This window comes from Patagioenas fasciata, chromosome 24 (genome assembly GCF_037038585.1).
Source record: "Patagioenas fasciata isolate bPatFas1 chromosome 24, bPatFas1.hap1, whole genome shotgun sequence".
In the NCBI taxonomy this organism is placed as follows: domain Eukaryota; kingdom Metazoa; phylum Chordata; class Aves; order Columbiformes; family Columbidae; genus Patagioenas; species Patagioenas fasciata.
The window spans coordinates 5044343-5053017 of NC_092543.1; the positions used below are offsets into that span (position 1 = coordinate 5044343).

The following is an 8675-nucleotide window of genomic DNA, read 5'->3' on the forward strand; positions in this document are numbered from 1 at the left end:
TCCTGCTGAACAAACATCTCTCTTACCAGGATATAAAAACACAACCTCCTGCATCTCCTTGCCATCATCTCAATCTTTTAGGCGTAAGTCCACACTCTGTCTCCTCATGCAATTACTTGGTGTTTTATGTGATGCTGTGTGCAATTATGGCTTTGTCTTACACAGGGTACAGCCACATCATTTCAGGGTTTCTTGTGAGATTGGCACAGAAGTGTTCTAGTGCGCTTAAAGATCCTCATGCCCGTAATAATTTTTATGCAATTGCATAAAATTCATTACTGCAGGTTTTTTTAAGTCAAAGATGTCAAGTGCGTCCTCTTTTCTCATTAAAGCTAAGTTTATTCCTAAACTCCTGAAGGGAGATGGGGGAATAAAGACATGGAGTTCTGGTTTTCTGAAAGTGTCTTGGAAAGAAAATTACTGGATTATTGTAATTATCTCCAAAGCAAGAATCTAAAACCTGCCGAATTGGAAGCCAATTTTCTCTACAACTTTTTAATTTAGAAAGTAACTTTCAATCTGAGTTGGTGGTTAATTTTGAAAAAGCAGGCTTTTTTTTGACAAAATACTTCTGCGATTTTGAAATTTCCTCCTGAAAACCTCTCAGATTTTTTTTGTCATGACATACCTTGCCATTGAAAGTTTTCTTCTTGATTCGGAAGACACGGTAATTTTAGGTCATTAACATTTTTCACGAAGGGGATGCAGATCCCTGCAGGACTCTGGCGTAGCCCCTTGGCAGCCTCAAGAAGCCAGCTCTCCGTTACTTGCATTCAAGTCATGTTTGGTAATTTGGCTTTGGGGCAGAGGGGGTTTTGTTGCGGCTTTGAAGACGAGGAAACAAACCCTTAGTTCTCCCTGTAAAAAATGAAAGGAACTGTGCTGGAATATAGCAGCTTGCTGTCTTTATTCTATTTATAGAGAACAACTATAATATCATTAGAGCAGGAGAGAGGCTGGACTTAGTAAATTGCATTAGCATATTGGAATAGTGTCCATAACAAAACAATCTGCTTAATTACCCCTAGGTCCAGCAGCCTTGAGTGAGAAAAAGCAGATTTTGCGAAAGCAAAACCAGTTCCGCTGTTACCTTTCCAGCCCACTGTCCTTAAACAAAGCAGTCGCATCTCTGCGTAACCTTGTGGTGAATGAACTTCAAGTCTCTAAGCCAAGTCTGAATTTAGCTCATGTTTTTTTATCTCCAGAGGTGTTTCATTAGCTCAATTACAAGTGACATGTTCCACTATGTGCTGCTGACTGAAGAAATTCCGCCAACCTAAATCCCTCTCCATATAGAATCCAATTAACCTCTTACTCCCTCTTCCTTTAATCCCCCGTGCCTCATGCCTTGTTCACAGCCACACCTTTTAAAGAAGAGCAAAGGAAACAACCTGAGATAACTAAGTACTGAACAACTGAGGTATTTGTAATTGATGTTTTGGTTTGCTGTTACTGTTCAAAAAGAGCCTGTGTTTTTTTTTGTGATGATGTCCATCGAGCACAACGCACCATTTGGGCCAGGGTCTGTCCCTGGATTTGCCATATAGGCAAATAAAGCGAAAGGCAGACGGCGATCCTCAGTAGCACATAGAATAGTCGAATGTGTTGGATGCAACTGCTGTGTAACCACAGAGACCACCCAAGAACATCACTGTTGTTAAGGTGCTCACTGACGATTTGGTTTGCTTACATGAACTTCAGATCCTGGTTCAGTTTTGTTTGAAAGGTGATTTAGGCACCTGGGTGTTACCGTGGCTTCCTGTTCGGGGCTGAGGTTTGCCCTAGATCCCTTCACGTTTTGGCAGCAGCGCTTCCTCGCCGGTGTTGTCAGGACAGTTAGATGCTGAAGTCATCGAGAAGGCGCGTAACCCTAAATGGATGGGCTGGATCAGTGACCTACTTTAACACACCGAGTCTTGCACAAGTCTGACCTTCTCCCCGCCATCCCCCCCGAGACCTTGGCAGCTTAAGCCATTACAGAGCATCCTCCGCGCCGTTCTGGTCATGTCTTGAACTCCATCAGCTGGGGCCAGGAGCTGTGGTTGGGAAACCCTGAGTGATTGATTTGGCTACAGCCTTGCGTTGCAAATCCACACAAACATCTAATTTTCTCCATTTTTTTTCCATTGTGTTCGCAGTCTGTGTCCTGAAGTACTCGTACTCCCTGTGAATTAGTGGTAGGATTATTAATGGAATTTTGTCTGCTTGCGTGCTCAAATAAGCTCTCGGTCTGGGCTGAGATTGAGACTGTAGTAGTTGTTGAGTTTTGTGGTGTTAGCAGACAGTTGGTTTTTAAAATAGTTTGGTTTTTATCTTATAGGCATTTTCCTCCAAACGTGACTGCAATAAATAAGCATTAAAACTCAGAATGAGTGGGGTGAATGTGCTGTCAAGGACAAACCAGCCCTGAGGACTAATCAGAACAGTTTACAGCAGGGGTATGGGGTTACACCCCATAAGCTGAAGAATACAGTAAAAAACATACAGAAAAACTCAGTCCCTTCCAATAAGGATGCTCAATGTGTGTGTGGTTCTTGGATCAGCACTCTGCGTTCCAGGCAATGCTGGTTTTGGAAGTGTTGCTGCAAACAGCACGATAAAATTTGATATCTTTGTTGGGTTTCACTTTTATTCCGGTAAGTTTCCTAAAAACCTGGTGCGTGGGCTGACACCGGGGTTGCTGTATTACTGCTCCAAGCGCTTTCTGTTGGATAGAGTAGAAACTCAGATGTCTGTCTTGGGAAGGCTGACAGGTTCAGATGGGAGTCGGGATGAGACCCGACGTGGTGTTTCGCTGGGGCAACACAGGCACATCATCCTGACTGGTGCGTGCCTGTGTTCATATACGTGCCTGTGTTCATATACGTGCCTGTGTTCATATACGTGCGTGCATTTGTGCAGCTGGCTAAGCGATAAAACAGGATGGATCTCTGTAATGTGGGCAGGCAGTGATGAGGCTGTGCTGAACTGAAAAGAGAGAACTAGTCTGGTCAGATTTTCCTCAGACAATTATCTGTTTATTCACTTCCTGTAACATCTCTCTGAATCCTTTTTTTGGCTTTTCTGCTTTTAATTCTCCTTTCCTCCCCTAGGCTGAGCATCTATCCTTCATATCTTTTGCGGACCACCGGTCCCAGCAGCCCAGGGCTGATCTGCAGTTTCTCCGCTCTGGTCCCAGTTAATGTGTCTGGTTTTTACGTAGCGATGGACCCAATCCCAGCCCTGACCTAAGCCTGCCTAGAGGTGCTTTTCCCGTCTCCTGAACCAGACTGAGATGTTCACAGGTGTCTGTCCGGTTTCAGGCGCGGATGAACCACGTCCCACGGTGTTTTGGGCCGTTTGAAGCCTGCACAGCATTTCTGTGGCTTTAGCCTGTTTCTCCAGTTCATGTTTTCTGTTCTGGGAGAGGTTTGGTTTCTGCTCATCCCCTTCAGAGGTCAAGTGCTTCCACGGGGAGGATGGCCTGGAGTTTTCCATGCACCCAGACTACTCTGCGCACGAGTGAATTTCTTCTGTGATAATACAGCCGAGCAGGCAAAACCGCAAGTAAATCAGACTGGGTTTTTTTCCCCACTTTTAATAACAGTTTACTATTCTGTAAGTGCATGTAAAGCACATGCCCTGTTCCCCCAGCCAAGGAGCTTGACAGCTTGTCAGCAAGAACTACCATAGGTCTAGAGTGACTGATTTATACAAGTAAAAGCACACGTGCCAAGACCTGGCAGCAGCTTGCTCCTTCTTTTTTTTTGTAGTGTCTTGGCAACCCTTTCTCTTCTCCTTCATCCAAACTTTTGCCTTTTATAGTCTTTGAATGACGCCTTTTTTTTAAATGTATGTAGCAGTTTCCCCTCCCTTTTCTCTTTCAGCCATTTGCTCTCCTTATCTGAATCGACCGTGGCACGGGAGATCTTGGCTTCACAACAAGCAGTTCTTGACCGAGTAGACACAATCGCAAACCTGATTGCACACAGGCTCATGTTTTTGTGCATCAGAACGGTTGCATCAGGGGTTCATAATTCTTTCTTACCTGTGCTTTGATAATCTCATGCTCACAGGTTGTATATGCTTGTGCTGAAACTCACCTTCCTTCCTAGAGGCACATGCACATACATGGGTTCACACTGGTGGTGGTATATGAGGGTTTATTGATTTGCTCTATCTCACTCGAGCCTGTATTCAGGTATCAGCTCGTACGCAGCTGTGCAGCCACCCGGTTGCTCAGACACAAGCATTCTCGGGCACAGACAGGCTCTCACACATAAGCTTATAGATTTATGGTTTGTTGTGAGAGTGGAAAACAGCTGCTGTGGGCTAATCAAATACAGCAGAAGATTTAATGCAAAATATTGAAAAACACTGTCTGGTAGGAGAGTGAAATTCTTAAAAAACATGCTGGTCTCATGGCGCTGGGCCAGCACAAGAAGATTTGCACCTGGCCATGATAAACGTCAGCAACGGGTCTGGAGGAGGCTGCTTCACCCTTGGAGAGCTGTCAGACGTACGGGCTAAAATCCACATTGGGTTTGGCCCTGCAAATAAGTTGCATTATTCCAAGGCTGCGGTTCTACAGGGGCATGCAGGCAGAGTGGCTTAGTGTGGGCTCGTAGGAAAGAAGAATAGTCCAGCTCAAGCACAAGGTTTGCAGACCAGGTTGAAGTTCTCGCTGCTGGCTCACTTCTGCCCACCTCTGTGAACAAATGGAAAGCCTGTTTCTCCAGAGCTGTCAGTTCGGCACCTTTCATCAGTTCTACCAAGGCTGCAAAGGCTTGGAAATAATTAACTGCGAAGGAAAGAATTTCATCTCAGGTTTCTGCTGACTGACGACACAGGCAATTTATGATGCCACAAGAAGCTCGGGCTGGGATTATTTCAGTGTAACTCCCAACGCTGCTACTTGGCAGCTTAGTGACCACGTTGGAAGTGACTGAACTAGATTAATGCCTTGTGGATTTGAACTATAAACTTCCATGAGGTTGTAGTTCTGGGACTCAGCTTAGCTGAGCGCAGACTAGAGCTACGGGACTTGCAACATCCTCATCTCCCTTTCCCGGTGCTGGTAGGTGGGACTTCTCAACACCTTGTTCTCACCCAGCAGGTACGCTCTCGCTCACTGTCTCCAAAGGTGAGACCGCAAAGGGTTGGGCAGTGAAAATAGCGCAGGATCAGCCTTCAGAGTGTCCTTCCTGTAAAACCTTGGCTTGGCAGCCTCAGTGGGTCTGTGCTGCCACTCACTTTCTGGAAAATGAAGTGAGCGGCTCCCACTTTCTTGGGCACTAGGCAGAGAAAATGTGATACCTGAGCAGGGTGCTCAGATGTCGTGGCTCAAGGACAGGTGTATTTTGTTCCTTGATCTGCAACAGGAAACAAGAAGCTCCTGCTCCAGTAGTGGTTTTGGCTCTTTTGCAGTCAGTGGTTGTGGGTTCGGTCACTGTTATTGATGTTCAAATGTGTGGCGCTCTTTCTGATTGCAGACTCCAGCAAGTCAGTTCTCCTCGGCACTCTGCTGTAAGCTGGGAGAGATTTGCTAAAGAACGAGACCATGGGGCAGCTGGGCCTAACCTGCCGATTTTGCACCATCTTCAGCCAGCAGCTTGCACCCAGTTATTCCTGGATCTGTCTTACCCATGTGTGCTGTGAATACCTGCCTATCTTTGCTGTGTGTTTTGAGATCACCAGGTGAACTGTGCTGTTCAGTCTCTTTGCAGTGAGACACCGACTGCGCATCTACAGACGGGTGAACCAACAGCTCTCTGACTCATGGCTGATGGGCGCCAAGGAGCCCATATTCCCTTTCATTGTGGGCAGGCAGCCCTGGGTGGCATAAAGTACACACTGAAATGTGCTGTCCGGGGATATGAGAAGCAACTGTTCCTTCCAGATGTTCGGTCATCTCATTGCTTGTTAGGTTTGAGGACAGGAACCCCCTTCAGTTATGTGAGGCACTCACTGTTCTCAGACGTCTGGGAGAGTGTGTGGGGTGGGGGGAGAATTGGTTTCGTGTGACGCCAGCAAGGAATAGAGGCAGAGGTTTTGTGCTTTTTGGAAAACACTTGAAAGGCCTTTGAGCTCTGGCTAATCTCCATTGTTCATGTGTTTTCCGGCAGCAGAACGAGAGAGGAAGAACAGAAAGAGGCAGGAGAGCAGAGCTGAGAATTAGAACTGGAAGCCTTTCCCGTGCTCAGGCGAGCTTGGCAGAATCCGTCGTGGCAAATGGAGCTGGATGCAACAGAATCCAGGCTTAAGCTTGGCTCAGATCTTAGACCCAGCAGAGCCTCCTTAGATCTGCAGGAGCTTTGTGAGTAGACGAATGCGTTTGAGCCAGCCTCACTGAACCAGACACAAGTGCAGCTGTTGGATTCAGCTGTGGAACAGGGCAGTGGGTAGCGTTGCCCAATTTTGAGGTCATTTTGCCCACAGCCATTTTATGCCTTTGATTTTTCTACAGGCCGATTTTCTTCTTTTGCTGTAGATCATACAAGACACATGCATTGCAGACTTTGACCCATTAATATACATAACCTGAGACACAAAGCTGCAAAACGACATGTGCAAAGTTGCCTGCAAACCTTTAGCAGAGCTGTGTGTGGTACCTGAAATGCCCCAAATTCCACCTCTAATCCCCTTTTCTCACAGTACGCTGCACTTTAGCACCACATGCCATTTGCAGACTGCAGTTGAGGTCTGTCTGCGACATCATATTCTAGCTGATGGGTGTGTAGTTTGAGATACAGGGGTCCCATCTGAGTTTCATTTCTGATGGAGCCATTTCTAAGTGTGGCAATACCTAAATCACACATGGCTTGAGGAACAGAGGCAGTGCAGCTCTTTGTTTTTCTGTATGGTTCAACCAGGTCCAGAGTAAAGCAAGGCCAGAGTACAAACGTGACATTGGCTAGAGCCACAGTGTGTAGATCAAAAACTTCCCCATCAATACCTGTTCCTCTTCCTCAGCACCAACAGAAAAGCTTTGTTAAAAAAAAAACAAATAAAAAAAGAGACATTTTCAATTCAAGATTTTAAATGTTTGCTCCTGATGGTGAGTCAATGATTTTTCCAGTCCCTCCCCCACAATAAACAAGTGCAGGCTGAGTGTGGTCCAGAGGAAAATGTGAGTTACACATGTCCTGGCCACACGCTTCTCCGGTACCAATGATAACCATATGGTGGCTTTCGGACCCCAGCTCTCCGATGAGGAGAAGTGTTTGTAAAAACCAGCGCAAACTCCTGCAGAGCAGGTACAGAACCTCTGCTTGGGCACTTTGCTGGGGAGAGAGGATAGTGCTACCCATCTCCACTGCAGTGTGAGCACAGAAACTTTGTTTTCTGTTCTGGCAAAGAAAATTAGAGGGGTTGGGGAAGGGCAGAGATGGGCCTTGGGCTACTTTTTCAAGCTTTATGGACAAACCAAGTGCAATAGGTACATTAAAATTTTGGCATCTCGCTCATTTAGGACACAAATTTACCTACCACCCCTAGCTAGAACAGCCCAGCAATTACTTGTCAAATTGGAAGGCTGTTGTAGAAGCAACCCAGTCCCAAACCCAGCACAGGAACCACAGCGGCGTGCGAGATTTCCCCACGCGTGGTTTCCCATCCCTCTTTGAAAACAGCTCCTCCCTGCCAGCCCTCTGGATCTCACTTACCTGTGTTTGCACTTCCTTATTTTGATCTACTACGGGAGCAAACAGGAGGAGGTTCATTGCTTATTTGTAGCGTAAAATCTCAGCTAGGTAATCTTTATTAAAGCCAAGCTGAATACACAGCAAACATAAGCTGTACTCAGGCAGCAGTTCACAGGAACTTGGCAGAGGCCTGCCTGCATTTCAGAATCCTTGTCCTTTTTCTAGATGAAAGCCCTGCAGAAGGATTTGTTTTTCAGACAGAAGGCAAGCCAAGTTGGTGATTTCATCCCAAGACAGGCTGTGTCAAGCTGGTCCTATTCAAACATGCAGGAAATCAACCTTGGAGCTCGTTCAGAAATGAGGATGGAGAGCGGGGGTAGAGAGGGGGGCCCTGAGGAGGACGAGATTTTGGATTCTGAAACTAGAGCTCGGAACAAGCAGGGGACATACCTGCTGTCAGCATAGGGCTGTAGGGACCCGTCCCGCACCCTTTGAAGGATTAACTGGCCAGGTTTCAAGGAGCGTTTCTTAATTTCCAGCTCTTCCAAGAAGCAATCCTCTCTCCGTCCTGGTGGAGCTGCACACAGCATCGTGCTGATAAGAAGTCAGGTGGCTCCCACGGGCTAAAGGCGAAGTTTCCCAGAGTCCCCTCGTTCCAGTGCATTTTTTTCTGCTTAAAGCAATCATTGTCTAATTAAAGCAGTTGCTTTCTGAGCATGAATGTGGATTACCGGGGTGAGAAGGAGAGCGAGCTTGCTCTGAACATCAGAATGGGGAGAGGGGAGAAGAAAGTGGAAAAGAGAAGTCATCCTTTACAAGTTGTTATAATCATCTCCACTTAGACATTTGTAGAGCCGCTATGTAACACCAGTGGTAGACGGGAGGCAATGGATGGCAGAATTCAGAATATTTGATCTGAACAAGATCTCTGATTTCTTCGAACAGTCCCTTTCGAGGCAGCAAGGGGAGCAAACGTGCCTGTTGATCTGCAAAGATATCCCTCTGAGAACCTCCATCGCCGTGCAGGGAAATCAGTGGGCGAAACCCGCTTGG

General features: G+C 46.5%; 1 long non-coding RNA gene across 1 annotated transcript; it reads right to left on the reverse strand.

The window, feature by feature from the left end:
* Positions 1–6286: 6286 nt before the first annotated feature.
* Positions 6287–8344, reverse strand: LOC139825571 (uncharacterized). The gene is made up of 3 exons (XR_011735694.1): positions 8073–8344; positions 7644–7936; positions 6287–6965 (listed from the first exon to the last, which is right to left on the reverse strand). It is a non-coding gene; the product is annotated as an uncharacterized lncRNA (long non-coding RNA).
* Positions 8345–8675: the final 331 nt, after the last annotated feature.